A 20,999-nucleotide genomic window follows, 5' to 3' on the forward strand; every position below is an offset into this window, starting at 1 on the left:
ACAATCTTTGTACCAAATTCGTATTTTTTGCAAAATTTTTCCCGCTTTTTTTTTTTTTTCCAAAATATAAATTTCCCCAGAAAGGCTATTAATTTCGTTTTGGCATTTTGCATTGGTTCACTATAAACGGAGCTTCATTTTTCAAATTGTTGCCACCAAATGTCAGAACCCTGTATAATATTTAAGAAAATTAAATAATGAAGAATCTGCTGATAAAATAACGGTACCTAGAGCCATCAAAATTCGAATAACGTAATCTTTTATAGAGTATGGGCGTGTGGAAGCCCTAATTTGAATTTGAAATTTGTTTCATTATCGATTTCAGATTTTGTAACACTTCAACGAATTTTTGATTAAAAAACTAAACAATTTCAAAATGAGCAACGGTAACACTCTACGGGAAAAAAAAAAAAAAAAAAAAATCTCCAGCGCGCGAGACTCTGTATCGGAAATTCTAAAGATATGTTCATTTTAAAATTAATTTGCGATATTGCTGTTGAACTGAATTTTTCAGTTTGAGTACGTAGAACATGATATTTAATAAATGAAGGTAACACACAAAACATAATAATAAATAAATAAAAAAAAAAACCGCTTTGGACATAATTTAAAATCTGAAAGCTTTCGAATTTATTTACTTTTTAAATAGGATTAGGGTTATATGGCTCGCAAAATGACAAGCAGTCAATTTCAAAGGATTGAGAGTAGAAGTACGTTCTTCTACATGTATCTCCATTTGAATACTTTTGGATACTTTGCAAAATTATTTGCATACGAAATTCCAAAAGCTTTAATTTTTGCAATAGGTTATTCTTTTGTAAAATACGTACACATTCCGTAGAGACTATGGAGAGCGGAACATTTTGGATGGTTACTGAATCTTTTTCAGATTCATCACATCCTGCAGATAAGTCCGTTTCGCTATTGCTGTCTTGAAAATAACTAAAATAAATCACTTTCAGTTTCAGAAATATTATCAGGAATACACGGTCTATCTCTTGCTGAACGTTTTCTGCAAGTCGTACTTTGAATGTAAAAAATTAAAACAGCCAGAGTTTGCTTGTAAACTCTTACGAAAGTCCGGACATTTAGGCGACATAATGCCATCTGTTGACCAAAACATGATACAAAGAATATTATAGAAAATACATTATTCGACGATTAAACAAGGAAAAGCAAAATGCACTTTTAAATAAAGGGGGGGAAATTACAAATTTTGCAATAAAAATAATAAACAATAAAAAATAAGCGAATTTGTTACTTCGATACAGCCTTTGGATAAGGAGATATATGATTAATCTTTTAAAATGATCTTCAGTGTCTTAGCCATAAGATGCAATTTAATAGTTAAAATTATTTCGAAACGTGGAATTTAATTTTTAGCCTAAAGGAGCAATTTGCCCAGAAGAGCTATTAATTTCGTTTTGGCATTATACGTTGATTCACTATAAACGGCGAATCACTTTTTAAATTGTTGCCACCCAATATAAGAGCCCCATATTATATTTAAAGAAATTAAATAACAAAGAATCTGCATGAATGTATGTATGTTTTTCGCACTGTGATAAAACAACGACACCTAGAGCGATCCAATTTTGAATAACGTACGTCTCCACCCAAATATAAGCATCTGGAAGCCGAAATTTGGAATTTGTTTTATTATCTGTTTCCTATTTTACGAGTTCATTTACGAATTTTTGATTAAGAAACTTAATGATTTCAAAGGAAGCAACGGCAACACTGAACAGGAAAAAAAAAAAAAAAAAAAAAAATATCTTTAGCGCGCGAGACTGTGTATCGGAAATTCTAAAGATACGCTCATTTTAAAATTATTTTGCGATATTGCTATTAAATTGAATTTTTTGGTTTAAAAGCGGTATCAGAAACCCCTATACCGATAATGTTAAATTGGCCATTTTCGATGTACCTTTTGTCAAAATCTGCTGTAGATACAAGCTTGAAATTTTTTCTGTAATTAAAGTATACCTATCTGATTATACTGAAATGAGCTTTTGAAACATTTTAAATTTTAGAGTAAATTACAGGATATTTTGTTAGGTATAATAAAATTTAGCACTTTTCTCACACAAAAAAAATTTAAAAAAAAAATTTTTTTTTCTAAGTTTATTACAAAAATCTCATTTCAGTAAATATTAGGGAACCTAATAAATAAGCCATAAAAAGTTTAGATACCTGTGAGCAGTAGTTTCTGAGAAAAGGTACATCGAGTATAAAAAAATCACGTTTGGAGAAAAACGCGTTTTTATGTAAAAATCCTCATTGATCAAAGCAATAGATGAAAAATTAAAACTAGATTTTTTTACAGTTCTAATTTTCATAGAGATTAAAGAATGGTATTTTTAGAAAGATAAAAGAGTAGAGAATTTGAACATGCAAAAATCCGAAATCACAATTTTTTAAGGATTTTGGGGTTCCAACTCCCCTGAAGTACGAAGAACCTATTTAATAAATAGAGGTAACACATAAAAAGTTAAAAAACGCCCCTTTGGCTGTAATATAAAATCTGAAGGCTTTCAGATTTAAGCCATTTTTTTAAATATTTTCTTCAATTTATAAAATATGTGAAGCATTCTTTCGACATAATTAACTAAACATTTTACAGAAAATACCTATACCGAATCAAGCAAGAATTTAAGTCGGGGAAACAAGCGAATACAAAATTCCAATTTTCACTTACCTTCATCCTCTAAGACGCAAAACGGTAACACTGTTTAAGAACTCAAGCGCAGGCAGAGAAAGCTTCAGCAACTGAGAAAATGAAACTAAATAATCGAAAGAAAAAAAAAAAAAAAAAAAAAAAAAGAGTTCGAAGACTATTGCAGCGCGTTCGAAGACTATTGCAGCGTCGTGCGCGCAGACGATCCCTCTCAAAAGGTGGGGTCATTGGCACACCCTGCGGCACGGTTGCCGCTTCCTCGTTGTAAGCATAACGGCAGAAGCTCAAGGCCGGGCATACGTCGTGCATTCGGTTTTTGCTGTCGTCGAGTTACGCAAAACACGAGGGATTTTGTTCTCCTTCTGAGGTGAAAGGGGTCACGAAACCATCGAACTTTGACTCCGTTCGTTGAAAGTGAGTTCCAGTCAAACGAAACAATGTGTTCTTGATACGGGCGACAATAATGAGAATGATAAAAATCAGCAACTGTCTAAACGGCTTGCCGGAGTCTTGCTCAAGTTTACATAAACAGGGAAAAGAATGCATGATGGACTACAACGTCTTTTTACTGGGCCAAGAGGGAAAAAGAAAAAGGTCGCAATAACTAAAATTGAAAAGCACAAAAATGATGGCGCCACCAATGGGATACCTAATTTTTCCCTCAACACACACACACAAAAAAAAAAAAAAAAAAAAAAAAAAAAAAAAAAAAATCGCTCAACTTCTTAAGGTCTTTTCTTTTCGCCATAAGACTCAAGTTTTGAATGAAACATATCACGAATTCAAACAGCATCTGAGACGACGCGCCATAACTGCCCTGATTTATTGTATTATCGACGAGAACGCTGCCTAAAAACTGTAAAATAACGCTACCTAAAAACTGTAAAATAACGCTACCTAAAAATTGCAAAATAACAATGCCTTGGATGTCTTTTATTTTTATTTGACTTGCTTTGTTAAATGATGCGTAGCTCAGATGTGTTTCAGGATAAAGCAAAAATGTTAAATGCGCCATTGCAATATAAATTTTGAAGTTAAAAAAAAAAAACGTTAACGCACACATTCGAGCAGAACAACCGTTTCGAGAGCATTTGGGATAACGCCACTTTGGACAATAAATATTTAAAAATAGCATAGCTTTAGAATTTTCCATAGACAGACAGTCTCACGCACTGAAAATATTTTTTTTTTTTTTTTTTTTTTTTTTTTTTTTTCCGTATAGTGTTGCCATTGCTCGCTTTCAAATCAAGGAGTTTGCTAATCAAAAGTTTAAGTTTTACAAAATATGAAATAGATAATAAAACAAATTCGAAATTCTAGGTGCAAATATTCGAGTGGAGAAGTATACGTTATTCAGAATGTGATGGCTCTAGGTACCGTTGTTTTGCCACGATGCGAGAAACATGCGTACATTCATGCAGACTCTTCATTATTTAATTTCTTTAAATACGACCGAGAACGATAACATTTCGTAGCAACAATTTGAAAAATTATTCAACGCTGATTCGACGGAAAATGCGGTTTCGAAAGTAATAGCCCTTCTGGGCTAAAAAAATGGGGCGAAAGAAAATCTCAAGAGGATTCAGATTTGAGCATCGCATCAGAGGATTTGTTAAGGTTTATTATGCTCTCGTTGAGGTCACAGTTTAATAAGGACTCAGCCCTACTGATACATTTCTTTTGTGTCTTTTATTATTAAGCATAGCTTTTATTGCCCTTACATCACTAAGGTTCAACAGCATTAGAGATATTTAGAGAATCTCTTATGCTCTAATTAAAAGTACACATTAAAAAAAAAAAGATAATTTTTGCATGGAAACCAAAAAATAAAAGGTTAGTTAAGGACTTAAACCAAAAACTTTTAACCATTTTTGCACCAGCGGCGCGGCTGAAAGACAAACGAAACTTCGAATCCATTTCCAAATGTATTCAGAACGACAAAAATAAAATGAATGTATTAAAAAGGATATCTGAAGCTTACACATCTGGGTTAATTAGCATACAAAAAAAGTATCAAATAATCAATTTAGCATCTGAAATAATTCAACACGAAGGCTCTTCCTGTTTTAAGTCAAAAATTAATTCAACAAATAGGCTGAATTGTGGTGTGACAAAGGAACTTCATGTATGATGCAATCGTACATCTATAAAGAACTCTACGGCGAATATAGTGTTACAAATTTTGGATAATAAACATAACATGAAATTCTGGAAAAAAGTCAAGCGCTGCCGGAAAAATATGATTACAAAGGCGAGTCTACTTAACATTGAGGTAAACCTCTATCTCGCTAAATTGGAGAGATATCGCTAAGATGGCGATTGTTTCGGCGACTAATTTTTGCTGTCGAATTTAGCAAAAGTCGCAAAACTTGGCGACCTTTTGGTCTAGTTCTTGCATAACTGTAATTAGCACGGTAATCGATTCCTATATATGACTGTAAGCGTATCCGGCCCTTATACAGTACAACTCCAATTATCCGAACTCCGACTATCCGAATCGCTTTCAGAATTTTAGAATTTTTCACAATCAACTGAAGATGAGAAGGGAAAAGAAACTCGAGAACAGGAACGGGAAGAGACAGGAGAAGATGAGAATGACGTGCTACTTGAGGAATTAAGAAACATTCTTTTGAAAATTCCTGGATGTTCAGAAGTTAGTACTGAGGATACAGCAGAATGGATGGTTTGTCATTCGTCAGACCCTGCGTTTCAAATTCTAAATGATGATGAACGTATTGAAAGTGTGAGAGAAGATAACCAACCTTAATGTCGAAGTTGAAGCAGACACGGGATGCGTAATGGCAGACCGCACATTGAGTTGAACAGTGTTAAACGAATGTCGCATACTGCGCATGCCCAGAAAACAATTTGGCGTAATTACTATGTTGGCGCGATTTGAAAAGAAGATAAACACGGTATATGGTAGATGTACCGCCATCTGATTGTAAACAAATCTGGCGTTTAAATCTTCGTAGAGTATAATGTAATAATAAATTAATTACTGTGTTAAAATACTATTTTTTGCTGTACTGCTCAAACAACTAGAAAGCTGAAATTATTGCGAAGTAATGTGAAGCAGTGTTTGCATTCAAAATGTAAAATATAATACCTATGAAATTCTGCACATTCCTTTGGAACTGTACAAATTTTCGTTCAGAAAAAGACTGAAATTTAGGATATATTAGTTGAAAATTTATTCATTATACTTTTAAGCAATAAAAACAATTCAGGATTTACCATACATTCCATTCGTACATAAATAAAGAAACACTGAGGAATATAACAAGTGCTTGCAAATAACACTGAAGAAATTTTACACTTCCTTAATGCTAGTTATTAAATTCTTTGAAATGAGAAAATAAAAGCGCGAATATACGCTAACAAACTAAGCGAGATACTCCAGTTTACAATTACTGAATTATAACATGTAAACAAATTACATTTAAATAAAAAATTATTACGAACATATGTTAACAAATATTAAATGCACTGTTATTGATAAATTACAATGAAATATATATTAGAAAAATAAGCAAGTGCAATCGGTATGGACGTTAAAATAACTAATAAGCAAAGTTCCATAACATTACAGTTGTAAACATCATTCGAACACACTCGACAGCCATGATGATCACGAATAAGCTAGCGTAGGGTTGCTTAGTCGCCAATATTTCTCCCCGCGCCAAAGGTACACCATCAAGCATGCGCAGTAAGCGAAATTTGCTTAACATTGTTCAACTCAATGTACGGTCTGCCATTACGCACACGGGACCATCAGCTAGTGAAGAGTTTGTCGGCTTTGAAACTGCGATGTGGATGGAGCGTCAGCCCGGGTGTGACCACATGCAACATCTCGTTGTCAAGGAATGCGCGACTTTGCTGCCCAAAAACAGATGAAGCCAGTCAAACAGCTCACTTTGACTGAGATGTTCAGCAAGCAGTGACTTTCAGCATTTGTAAGTACTGTACAGTACGCTATATAACATGTACGTAAAAGTGTTGCCTTTTCATTTTAATTAACTAAAACCTCTTTTATTTAAAAATAGTTTTTTCCCCTCCCATTTTCAACATATAGTATATACAGTAATTAATTAAAGTATACGCAGACTCTTTCTTCAGAAAAAAATCCGATTATCCGAATGGTGTCCGGACCCAATAGATTCGCATAATTGGAGTTCCACTGCATTTAACTTTACAATCCTCCCAGTAATTTTCAGAAATGGAAGGTACTAGAGATTTCTCAGCGAAGGGAAATACCGGAGAGAGCATCAGTTCTCAGTTTTTAGTGACTGAGTTTACTGAGTGACTTGAGCTCTTTACATTTGGTTTGCTTTGTGTTCTGTTTAACGATCTTTGTAAAGTGGAAACTACTGAACATGTTCCGTCACACTGAGAAGAGCTGTATGAATACTTTTGTGGAAAGTTCTAGAACTGTTATAAGGTATTTTCTCCTTTATTTCTGCATGCCCTCGTGGTGTAAAGGTAGCACACTCGGCGCGTATTCGAGAGGTCCAGGTTCGAGTCCCAGCAAGGGCATTGCTTATTTTTCACGTCTCCTGCTAAAAATAACCTAATGACTCTACACTGTAAAGTGTTTCTTTTCTAAAAATAAATTTTAACTGTGTGCATCCAATCCATTACGAACCCGTATTGCACGCAACAATATTTTAAGCCTCCTTGATCATTCCAATTTTCTTTCCCCTGCAAGCGCAAATACAAAACTCCAAATAGCATCCGTCTTAGTAACTATATATACTATACCTATATCGTACATCTATACGATCTGCAGATATCGTTGAATCCACTTTACAAACGGTCAATAAATGTTTATAAAGCCTTTCTCCCGTTTCTTTTTGCTACCACATATATATGTAAGATAAAAAATATATATATAAAAATTCTAATTCAAAAAGAAGAAAAAAAAAAAAAATCTGATGTGTACACCACGACTTCGTTGTACAGAATATTAAATTACACGCATTTTTTCTTGCATTGCATTTAAACTTATTGGATTGAATTAAATCTACTTCGCCGACAGCGCATAAACCAATATAGAATAAATGCACTCTTTAAAATTCACTATATTTGTTTACCATAGCGACACTCTGGCGCTAGGTTCACTTAGCAGCGTTACATTTCATTCATATTATAACACAGAATGCACAAAATTTATATCATTTGAAGAATTATCTAATCGTTGCCACATGTTCTATTCAAATACTATGATAAATCTAAAACAATGCATAAAAGAAATTAAACAAAACTAAAAATAAACAGTTTTTTCCAGACGATTCACTATTTCTCATTCAATTAATTCAGTTCTCACTTCCCGCCAAGGCAATAATACATAAAAACTCAAAATATCTATATTAAAAATTACGAAGTAAATCTTACACACTTTTTTCTCGAATAAATTCCAGAATGGATTAAGCACGATTTAATTCGCAGTAATAAAAAAAGGCATTATCTTTGTTGTTGTGAAGCTTAGTCTCTCTAGATTGGCAACAAATCTACTATTCTGCTGTTTCAAATGTAAACAAATATGTCCGCCATGTGATTTAAAAATTAGGCTTAATTCCACTTAAACAGCTTTTAAATTGTTGATAATTGTACATATTATTGTACAAATACAATTGTACAAATATTGTACAAATTGATAATTGTACAAATATTGCTTGCAGATTTACTAAAGGCACAAAACCTCAACTGGAAGACAAGAAGAACATAATTCAATCATTTTTAAAGCAAAAAAATGCACAATTTACAAACATATAAGAGTAAAGAAAACGAAATCACTTTTTTTTTTTTTTTTTGTATTTTATAATTTTTAATAAAGATGTTTTGCGTTTTTGTTTCGTCGCGAAGTGAGAATTAAATTTAAAAATGAGAAAGTTATCTCTAATGAAATTCGAGGACATAGGTTTATATGAAATGTAGCAAAAAATGTGAAGAATTTGCCGTACTAGGAACACATGTAGTGTCCATATCAGATATTTGTAATATATTGTATGCGTTTATTAATATGTTAAGCCAACAACTGCCATCATGGCAACAGAGTAGCAAACTTTGGAAACAATAATTTTATTAAAATTCTGAGTGTTTCTAAGTTATATAGTTATCAATGTAATATAAGTATAATGTCATAATCTAGGTTGAATTTTTCCAAACAACAAATTTAAATTGGCATCCCAATCCATACATTAATTATCTTTCCATACATTAAGCATCTTTCCATACATTAAGCGTTCAGTTATTCCCGCAGAGGTTCCAAAGAGCGGAAGAGTTGTTAAAATCTATATATATATATATATTTTTTAAAGGGAACGAAAAAATATGTACACCCTCCTTGCCTTGTGCTTCAAATATTCTAATTAACCTTACCATACTTTAACTACTTGGAGCTCACATGGCACAACGTGCATAAATTTCTTAATGAAAACGTGTATTCTACGACGTCTTACAAATGTTAATAAATATTAAAAGTCAGCACTTGGTAAGAAAGCACATACCTTGAAAATATAATCCTAGTGCAAAATAAAACGCACAACGCATGAAAAAGTACATGACAATAAGAGTCACATTTTTGACTGTCTGAAGTGAAGATTAAAAACCAGACGATTTTTCAACTGTATCAGACAAATACCTCCAGTGCGTCATACATTTCCAAACTTGCTGGAAACAATCGTTCGAGCAAAACGAATAAAAGGCAGTTTAACTCCGTAGAATAAAATAGACAGCTGCATTTTTAATCGGCATTTTCTGACGATCAGACAGAACAAAAAACTGCCGAAAACACTGAAATACTGTGGTATTTTTTAGATGTTTAATTATTTAAAGTTTTCAGAAACAGGACTTTATTTCGTTAAATTATTTACATCATGGAAAGAGGACAACCGATAACAAATACTGTGTAAAATATAATAAGTTTTAATTAACCTGTAGAATATTAACGGAATTAAATGAAGCTTTGGTAAACATGACGTATAGTTAAACAAAATTTGCATTACATAAAAAAGCCTGAAAAAAAAAAAAAAAAAAACTAAATAATATGCGCAATACTTATAATATTAATACTTTGTGCAGTAAATTAGTGTTAAAGTTTACTGAAGTTTTGGAGACAATGAAGTTAAAAGAATCAGCGTTAGTTGCATAAATCTGCAGGATTTCGAAGATTTAAAGAGATTCCTCTTCAGCTGCAGGAGTGAAAATGACGATTTATACAATAACATACAATAACAGTAAACCAGAAAAAACGAAGTTAAGAGCGCTATCTATTAACAACTGAAAACAACTATTATACAAATTTATTAGCTTTAATAGAGGCGTTTCACATTCAGGAAAATCCTTTAGTTCTAGTTAATGATTCCAATACAGCTTTTAACGAATATTTTTCATAGTTTTTTCCACTTTTTGTTGATAGATAGCGCCCTGCTTTTACTTCCTTGTACGAAATAAAAAGGAAGTATTGTAATCGCGAAAAGTTTCAGGCAGTATATTTCAACGAAAATATCCATTTTGGCCGCTATCGAATGCAATTTAGCGAAGTTTTTGCGTGACATCTGTACGTAAGAACAGAATAAAAGACTCTTTTCCTCCAAAAAAATTATAAAACTGCTTTAAAATGAATTCTGAAGAGAATTTTTCGTGGTGTCTGTACGTGTGTATCTCGCATAACTCAAAAATGAGCAGCCTCAGAACGTTGAAATTTTGTACATAGGGCCGCTACAACATGTAGATGTGCACCTCGTATTTTGGTTGCCATCGGGTGCACCAAACGTCTATAAATATATATATATATTCATTGTGTTACCCTGCTCAGTGAGCTCAGTTTCTTTACTTTTATATGTTTGTAAATTGTGCATTTTTTGCTTTAAAAAATGATTGAATTATGTTGTTCTTATCTTCCAGTTATGCTTTTAGGAAATCTGCAGGCAATATTTTTGCCTTGTCGTGAAGTGAGGACTAAATTAATTGAATGAGAAATACTGAATCGTCTGTGAAAAACTGTTTCTTTTTTGTTTTGTTTCCTTAATTTCTTTTGTACATCGTTCTAGATTTATTATAGTATTTGAGTAGAACATGTAGCAACGATTAGATAATTCTTCAAATGATATAAATTTTGTGCATTCTGAGTTGCAATATGAATGAAATGTAACGCTGTTAAGTGAACCTAGCGCCAGAGTGTGGCTATGGTAAACAAATATAGTGAATTTTAAAGAGTGCATTTATTCTATTGTCATTTATTCGCTATCGGTGAACTAGATTTAATTTAATCCAATAAGTTTAAATGAAATGCAAGAAAAAAATGCGCATAATTTAATATTCCGTACAAGGAAGTCATGTGGTGTACACATCAGATATATTCTTTTTATCGTTATCGCTTGAGCACAGGATTATCCTTTGTTATTTCTCTCGTAAAACTGAAGACGGAGGTTGTTTTCAAATCGTCGAAACTAATTTTGCAAATTAATGCAACTTATTCCTTCCAGTGTGTCCAAAATTTGTTCTTCGGTGTGTTATTTAGTTAATACACAAGGGCTTCTTTTCCAAGCGCAAAAAGTCATACTGATATACTAGAGTTCTCAATTCATCTAGCACACTACAGTTATCTACCCTAAAAGAAGAATAATAATAAATTTCAAAAAGCAGACTAGATCGTATTTATATTATATATGAAAAAATACAATCCTCCTCCGGATAACCAAGACATTCAAAAACTGGGAATCGATCTATAAATCTTACAGCTAGCGTACTGCGGCTTTAGCCATGCTGTCACTGCCATAGCCAAAACACTGGTAGTATGCATGTAGCAGCCCGGGGCGTTTAATGGCAAACCGCACATTGAGTTGATCAATGTTAACGAATTTCGCGTACTGCGCATGCTCAATGGGGTACGCTGGCGTGGGAGAAAATACTGGTGACTAAACATAAGCAACCCTGCACGAGCCTGTTTGTCATGTAGGTCTTAGCGACTGTTTACGATTGCAACAGTCTATTTCATTTACTTACAATAAGTTATTTAACCTTTAATTCAGTAATTTAAACTAGATTGAAACCTTAATTGTTAAAGTATATGTGAATGGAACGTATGGAAAATACTCGATTGTTTTTATTCCTCAGAAGTATAATCAGCTAATATATCTTGTGATGTTTCCTGTTTTGTAATCCTTTTTAAAAGAAAATTTGGGTAGTTTACAATCGACATTTACATTCCAAGTAATGAAGCAGCTTATAACCTGACATGTTTTAAAACCTCGAACTGTTAACGCCCAAGATAACACAATATCAACCATATACCGTATTTATCTTCTTTTAAAAGTGCGCCAAATTCTCTTTTGGGCATGCGCAGTAAGCGAAATTCGTTTAACATTGTTCAACTCAATGTGCGGTTTGCCATTACGCGCCCGGGGCAAACTTCGCAAGTCCTGTTCTATTATTCTCCAGTACCTTCCCAAAATTCTATAAATTATGACGCCTTTAAATTCTGCTGTCCAATGATACAGTAACAGTTGCGCCGATCCTGAGTAGATTCCGTTAACATTTAAAAATACTAAACCAAAATCATCACTAGAACTTCATAATCGCAGCCTACAAGAAATACTGCCGCCCAGACATACTGGATAGGGGAACCTACCCGATTTCGAATCTCGGAGAAGGCTTGGATGTTTATAAATGTATAGTGTCCTTGTAGCATGGAGGCACTCTAAATGTATATGGCAAGCCGAAAGTCGTCTCGTGTAGTTTCGTGGTAGAGAAGAGTGTTCGGAGAATTCTCTGAACATCCTCCAGGGTGCTCTCCCTCAAAATTGGTGTGGAAGTAGAAGTCCAACCTCCTTGAGGTTCTGGCTCCTTCAGCCTTTACTTTCATGTCAGCAAAGAACGTCTCCATTCGGACTTAAAAACTGACTTTATCAGTAATTACCTAACCAAGACCAATGACCGTTCCTTCAACAGTGCTAAATCGTGCGACTTTCTCTCATACTTTGGGTCGTTCCATTATGAATTACTTAATGAGGATCGTTACCAGCGACCACTGGCTGCTCACTGGTTCACGAAACTTTAAAATTTCCCGACTTAAAAGTCTCTTAAAGTCCTAAACGAGGACTTTCTACACGATTATTTTCAATTTTTCTCTGTTCTTTACAAGATAATATGATTACTTCCCCACGCAGCAATCTGACGCCTGTATTCCGTTACGGAATCCATTACTGTGACTCTGAACAAACCTTTTCCTCCAAGTGTTCACACGAGCCTTTTATGTGTATCAGCTTATTGTGGATATTTTTATGAGTATTTTTATAGCTCATATACCATATCTGTATGGAATTTCAATGCTCTGTAGCGAGTTTTGCGACTTTCACCATCTCACAACTCCTATGACATTGTGACGTCTACTGCTCGACCAATCAGAAATAAGCTGACTGCTGGATATCCCAAATTTATTTTGTTTTCACTGCATTTTACGCTCCACAGTGTCGGTTAGGCGCCTTCTGATCAGCACCTTACGAACATTTTAAGTGGTTAGTTGCCATATCCTGAACTTTTGGGCATCAGGTACACCTAACTCAAGTTTTATGCATCGGTCTCTACCTGTAAATGCGATGACGTCACGCTCTATAAGTGTACTCACTATTACCTGTATGTACTGCTGTAAATATTTTTTTATGGATTTTACACCCTTGTTATTATTTCGATAGACGACCTTTATACCTTACCTGGCCTGTAATTATCTGCGACCCTCCTTCTTCCCCTCACTACTACTCTTCGGAGATCCACGCTCACGAACACAGCACTGTTAAGTGCCCTTTGAGCCTAACTTCATGAAGCCAGAAAAACGTCACACCAACTGTGCGATATCTCCAGCATAAAGTGGAATTTGGAACTTCGCTACGCGTACAATGTTTCAAAATGGAGTTGTTTCCCGTGACATCACAATTTTGCGGCCACCGCGATTTCCCGACCTGAAAATCTAAAGTGTACACATCAGAACCACGAGATTTGAAAGAACTGAAAGATGCCATAACATGTAAAGTTATACATATTCCTGCGATGTTACATTCGTCATTATTGTCAACTGTCTCTCGTACGCAATACGATAGGTGGGCACGTTGAAAACTTGCAATTCCAATAAATACCAATAATTCAGAAGTAAAAAAAAAAAAAAAATCAGCGTTATGTTTACAAACTTTTCACAGGACTAGTTTCGATGGTTTTACCGAACCACCATCCTCAGCTGCAAAACCGCAAATGAACAAAATAGGAAATAATGATTAGATAAGATAAGAAAGCCTGGACAAGAATAAGCAAGTGGCGCCATCTGTTGGTGAAACCAGAACTAAAACATAATTTCTTTAAGGCCGAAGGCAAATTTGGATTGGAATTAGGATCTTTAAGTAGAACAGAAAGATTTTTATGAATGTGAAATGCCTCTAGAAAATCCAGTTCTCCAATGGAAGTTTTTTTTTTTTTTTTTTTTTTTTCCTGCGTTATATTTTGTAAATATAACGCTGATTTTTGTTGTTTGACTTCTGAATTAGTATTTATTCGGCGTGTTATTGTGTCTTAATTCCAATACAGTTTTTAAAGTTTCTTTCCTTCTCATTTGTGTTATCACTGGTCCTTTACAAAAAGTGGGTGTTGCCTTTAGAAAATTTCAAAATATTTTCACTGTAACCGTAGCTGTGAGAGGCCTACTGTTTTAAATAATCACAATCTTGAGCTCGTACCTTCAAATAACAATATCTGATATATTGATATCTGATATTTTATTTCGGCTGACTGAGTGGATAATTAATTCACTGGAAAAGAATGATAATTTATTACATAATCTAAAAGGAATAATAGATTAAATAATTCTATTTATAGAATTTATATACAATTTTATACTGTGAATAATAAATAACGAAATCTATTAATTTAATTGCATTCTTAAATGTATAAGGCATTATCATTTTTAATTTATCATGGGCCTCCCCCGCTTTTATTCTACGCGACATAAAATTGTAGATTAATTCTGTAAATACTCCATTCAGTGCGTCAGTTAGCATATACATTTTAAATAAAAGCTTACCGTACAGATTTTTTTTTCCTACTTTTTACTCTCAGTTACACGTTATCAATGATGACAGAATGATTTTCAGCCATTATTAAAATGCAAGAAAGAAATTATAAGGAATTAAATTACGAGGGGGGGGGAGAAGAAGCGAATGCCATTCAAAGAATGAAGAAATCGCTTTGAATATTCAGCTTCGGAAATTGGATGTAATAAGAATATTACGAACAGTATTGTTTTAATTAAAGTTAAAACAAAAAATGAATATTGCCAATTCGCCATTAATTGCGCCAAGATGGCATACTCAAAACGCCTTTTAATTCCGCCTGTTTCAGACTGGGATACATTTTTTAAGAAAATGCAGAAAACCGCTCAATTAATATTTTTTTACAAGAGAGTGAAATGTTTGCTGGCTAATCTTTGGAATATGGTAACAGGTAGTTTGGCGACATTTTGGTAAGGCGATAAAGGTTACTAGCTAGGACTTTAGCAATAATCTGAGAAGTACACAGTTCGAATCACAGATTATTTTGTCTCAGAGAAATGAGAGATCATGAGACATGTCATTGACATTTTCCGGAAAATTCCGATTGTGATTTTAGCTAATAAGCACTTAGAAAAAATTTCGCTGCTAAAGTGCTGAATCGCCCACTTATTTGTATGGCGCTTTTTACAACAGTAAAAAGAATTGGATATTTGTCAATTTTCTTTTGACTTTTTAAGTGAAAATAGGTCGATGTGTACATAGACAAAGTCAAGAGTGTGCGCAATGCCATTTTCGCGCAATTCTGGGAAGTTTAAGTGAAAATAGATCGACGTGTACATGGATACCGTGTATGTGCAATTCTTAAAAACGCGGCAAGCAGTTTGCGATTCTGCACTTTCTCCCAATTACGCACCTAATCTTCGTCATGATTAAGCATTTTTTTTCCATAAAAGTTCTAGTATAAGCGTAATTCGGCTAGCAGGTTGTTGGAAAAAATGTTGAGTAAAAAAAAAAAAAAAAAAAAAAAACATGCAAAACATAACAAAAAAACTTCGTGAAAACAAAATGGCATCCAAAACAAAACTAGCAGGTTGCTGTAGCAGGGTTGGTCGCCAAATTTTCGCCAAAAAACCGCCAAGTTACCAAAATCCGAGGATTCACCTGTTTGTTTTATAATATGTGAAATTTTAAGAATTTATATCCATTTTTAGCTGTTGAAATTTTTAAATAACATCAAATAGTCTAAATCCAGCGATTTTTAAAAATTCACCAAAAACTCCGAAATCAAGTTAGAATTTTCACACAAGTTTCGTTGAAAATATTTTTTCCCTCACGTATTCAATGATGCAAACGGAACAATTCTGAAATGTTTATTTATTTTGTAAACGAAGCTACGTGAGAAAAATCGTTTAAATATTAAATTAAAAAATCTAAACCGAATTTTGAAAAAAAAAAAAAAAAAAAAAAATCACTTCACGGCATTGCATTGTCATCAAGGAACAGTGTATGTATAAAATTTGAACTCTATAGCTCATTAGGAAATAGGTTAAAAAGCGCTGAAAAAATTTCACCCACACTGAAACATCATGAACAAAGCAAATAAAAGCTTCTAATAAAAGTGAGCAATCTAATGAAACATGCTACATGAAGTGCTCGTTTTGCTTCAGTCGCGTAGCCCGAAGCATAAGCTATAGATAGGTGCAACGCCTTCCCATAGTTGGTGTTTTGCATGCTTAGGAAATTACGTGAATTTCTGATCAGAGTGGAAAACAAACTAACATCAGTTTTTTTTCCGCTCGGCTCGTATCTCGGCTTAGCAATCGTAAATACAGTAGGTACGTCATGAATATGCGAAAGGGATACTCATGAACAACATCATTAGAAAACGAAGGACTGTGCTCTAGAAGTTGACATTACCGCGGAATTTTATCAATACTTTCTAAAGGAAAGGAATTTTCTTTCTTTGCTCCTAAAAAAGGTGGTACTACGGAGAATTTAGAACAGAAACTTGAAATTGCCTTTATTCATATATATGATGCTCGAAAATGTAGCTGAAAATTCCTTTATCTGAAATACTGAATCTATTCTCGATGCATTTCGAACTGTATTTTTTAGACTAAAGTGGGTTAAATCCAAAGGGCTCTTAGTCTCAAAACGGCATTTTGCGTCGTTTCGCTTTCTGGCTTGATTCACGTTTCAAACTGTTGCCACCAAATATGATCGCCATGTAATTATATTTAAAGAAACTAAATGATGAAGAATCTGCATGAACGATTCTCGGACTGTCAAAAAATAACGGTACCTAGAGCCACCAAATTTTGAATAATGTAGTCCTCCATCGGAACATGGGCATTTGGAAGCCCGAATTTTGAATTTCAAATTTCTTTTATTATCTACTTCATATTTTGTAAAACTTAAACGAATTTTTGATTACGAAATTCAACGATTTCAAAGCGAGGAATGGCAACACTTTACGAAAAAAAAAAAAAAAAAAAAAAAAAAAAAAAACTAATGTTTCCACAAGGTATTTCTTCCTCCTTCCAGAATGCCTTCGTGGTGTAACGATAGCACATTCGGCGTGTATCGGGAAGTCCAGGAGAAGGCATTGCACATTTTTCAAGTCTCCAGCATGAAAAACCCTAATGACTATAAAAATATGTATAATTTATTATTATCGCACTTAAAAGGGAAAACTCAAATAAATGTTATTTGGAAGGATTTCTTTATCTACTTACTAAGGAGGTACAAGATACAATTATTATTATTATTATTTTAATCGCTGGTGATTTTGCTTGGGTTAAATCGGAACGTTTACCTGTTGTAAGTATGTTAAAATAGTTCCTATTTCCGAAAAATAAAATAATTTACTAGGCATATTAAATCCGACGCTTTTTTTGCACATCCTATAGTACTTCAAACCAGCCCATCTCAAGTAAGCAAAAAGATAAGAATACACAAAACACTCAGCGAGTGGCCAAACGACTATTTTTATAGAGCTTTCAAAACGTTAACAAAGCTGAACGAGGGAAACTGCGCCAACAAAGAAACGTCTTACCATTCATTCTCAGTATAAAATATTCCATGAACAAGGTCGCAAGTAGGCAGAAATACATTTTTCCAAATTGAATAAGCGCAAAAATGATGCAAGTGGGAGACGCATGCATGCCTAGCATTAAATGAGAAAAAAATGAGAAAATTAAACATAGTTATATTTAAGGAAGATAACGACCAGCAACACGTTTGAAAGAAGAGGCGAAAGAGATGGTATTTCAAAAGAAGAGCGTAACAAACTACGCCTAAATTATTTAAATACACTCTTCCCTATTGTAGATAACAAGCTAACTCAAGGCTACCGAAAAGCTGCACACGTTAATATCCAATAAATTTACTTCTTCAGTCCAAAAGGAATACCACAGAAACGATTAAAATACGGCTCAAGAGTTCTATTATTCATTAATTATTTGTAGCACGAATATACTTCCCAAAATTTTTAAGCTATCGCATTTCACTGAAATTTTTTTAAATACTTTTTTAATATATGTAACCGGCGCTAATTTTTACTTCCTTGTACGAAGTAAAAGAAGTATTGTTATCGTGAACAATTTTGGTGTAATACACTCATGTCCATAAATTAAGGATAATACAGAATCAGGCAAAGGAAGAGTTAGAAGCAAAACAAATTTAACTTATTTGTAAATCTTAATTATTAAACAAAAGGTAAAGAGCAAAAAAAGATGCCATATGTTCGATATTATTAAAAAAAAATTAGCGATTTTTTCTCCCTGGAGCAAATTACACACACACACACACACACACACACACACACACACACACAAAAAAAAAAAAAAAAAAAAAAAAACTATTTACAAAAAACCAATATTACATGGTTGGTATGATTGTTAATACATTGTATGACTCCCAGACGATGCAATACAGTCCGTACAACGCCTAGGCATGCTGAGTATCAAATTATCGATCTGATCTTGGGGGATTTTACATCACTCAAAAAGGCAATGCTTTCCGAAGTTCCGGTAGACATGTAGGAGGAGGTTGACGGGCTGCGACTCGTCGGCCAAGCATGTCCCACACGTGCTCTACTGGATTCAAGTCCGGTGAGAATGCTGGCCAGTCCATACGGGTGATATCCTCCGATTGAAGGCATTCGCTTACGATGTGCACGGTGAGGACGGGCGTTGTCATCCATACACACAAATTGTGCGCCCATGGCGTCCCGAAACAAACGTACATGTTGTTTCAGAATGACGTCCCGATAGATTTGGCTTGTCATGGTTCCAATTGGAACATGCAGGTCAGTTCTGGGACCCAGAATAATTCCACCCCTAACGAGCACTCCTGCACCACCGTAACGGTGTCGTTCAATGATGTTTTCTTGGTGGTAACGGGTACCTGGAGCTCTCCATATGAAAGTCCGGCGAGAATCAGTATGCAAGCTAAACCTGGACTCGTCGGAAAACATCACACAAGCCCACTGTTGCGGTGTCTACAATGCATGCTCTCTACTCCAGGCTAACCGCAGGCGACAGTGAGTTGCAGTAAGTGGAACGCATCTGACAGGTCTACGAGCATATAGACCAATCTGCCCTAAGCGTGTGTACACGGTCTGCCTTGAAATTGTACCAGTGGCTGAAGAGAGCTGACGAGACAGGTCTGAGGCTGTGCTCCGCCTGTTTCTTTTGGCAGTAACTGCCAAATACTAGTCCTCATTCGGCGTTGTAACTCTGGGGCGACCTGTGCTGTAACGTCTACTCACATTACCATCATCTTGGAATCGTTGCAAAAGCCTGGAGATGACACTCTGGGCAATTCCAAGTTCGTCTGATAGTTCCAGTTGGGTACGCCCACATTCCAGACGGCCGATAATTCTACCACGTAAAAAATCATCCAAATGCGTCCTTTCTGTCATAACTATTCGGTTATTGCACTGAAATGCTTATAAAGCGCCTGCGAACACTTTTACTTCTTTGCCTGTATTCCTTGTATATCACTCTCTTACACTCTCGTCATTGTGACGTACCATCGGTGTCATCTGGTTACTTCCTGAAATTTGTATATGATTCTTGAAGATGTGTATAGTGATGTTACAGGTGATATATTTATTTTAGAGTTCGATTTCCGTGTGACTCTGAATTATCCTTAATTTATGGACATGAGTATATTTCAGCGGAAATATACATATTGACCGTTCCCAAATCTTTTTCGACTGCTATATATATATATATATATATATATGTTCCCTGCAGGTATGTATCTTGCTTAACTCAAAAACAATTCCCAGTCTAATTGTTATTTTTAACTTATTTATGTTCCATTATTTGCACCACGATTATTTTGAAATTAAATGTTGAAATTTTATATATGGAACTGCTATAACATCTAGTTGTGCACCTCCCACTTTTATTGCAACCCGCAGTACTAAAAATATGTGTATGTAAGATAAAAAAATATTAAAGTAAATTTAATTGGCTATAACCTCTTTTATTTTTTTTATTTAATTTGGGAACTTCCTTTCTCCATCTTTAAAAATAACGCTTAAATCTAAACTGTGTCATTCAAATTAATCACGCAATCCTACGTAACGTTTAAAGCAGATTCCTCTTGACCAGCTACTAAATTGTAAACTAAAACTTTTTAACTTGAACTGAAAATTTTGACTTGAAACGCCATCAGTATTTCTGCGTCTAAGTGTTCCTACATTAGTACTTTGAATTATATTGTTCTTATATTCTAGTTAAGGTTTTCATGCCTTTAGTTAATCTGCATACGATAATCGTATAATTATCAACAATTTAAAAGTGATGCTAGGCCTAACGAGGCCGCCATTTGTTTACATTTGAAACTCTTAGTAGAATAATGAATCATTTTGTGCACCAACTTCAGTGTGTTTTTGCCCGGTGGGACCAAAAGTTAGCTTTCAATTTTGTGAACCGAAAAAGTTGTCTTCCTGTTCGTTGGCCGAATTGCTTCTTTCGGCGTAGAAATACTAATTTTAACTGTAAAAATTGTTTAACTGTTTTTAACTGTATTTGGCAGTTTAGAATTTTTTATATTTTAGAATTTTTAATGAAGATGTTTTCAGTTTTTATGTATTTCGGTCTTGCCTAGAAATGAGAACTGAATTGAGAGAATGAGAAATATATCTCTAATGAAATTCGAAGAAATAAGTTTAAATCATAGAGCTGTAATGTACTAGAGAGAGAAACGGCAACCCTGAAGGGGAACAGGAATGCGAACCACGTGACCTTTGGAACATTTCCCACATCTTA

General features: G+C 34.3%; 1 protein-coding gene across 2 annotated transcripts in view; it reads right to left on the reverse strand.

Moving 5' to 3' along the window:
- LOC118186893 (WD repeat-containing protein 47-like) overlaps positions 1–20,999 on the reverse strand; it is a 136,426-nt gene that overhangs the window by 64,787 nt on the left and 50,640 nt on the right. Inside the window, exon 1 of one of the 2 annotated variants that reach the window (XM_035357061.2) lies at positions 2,699–2,838. The exons of the other annotated variant lie outside the window; for it this stretch is intronic. The gene's annotated coding sequence lies outside the window, so the exon portion shown is untranslated. Of the gene's footprint in view, positions 1–2,698; positions 2,839–20,999 lie in introns of those variants that run through there. 2 annotated transcript variants of the gene reach the window in all.

The sequence above is a fragment of the Stegodyphus dumicola genome, chromosome 2 (assembly GCF_044657685.1).
Source record: "Stegodyphus dumicola isolate Sdum_Otavi_A_Nest chromosome 2, ASM4465768v1".
In the NCBI taxonomy this organism is placed as follows: Eukaryota; Metazoa; Arthropoda; class Arachnida; order Araneae; family Eresidae; genus Stegodyphus; species Stegodyphus dumicola.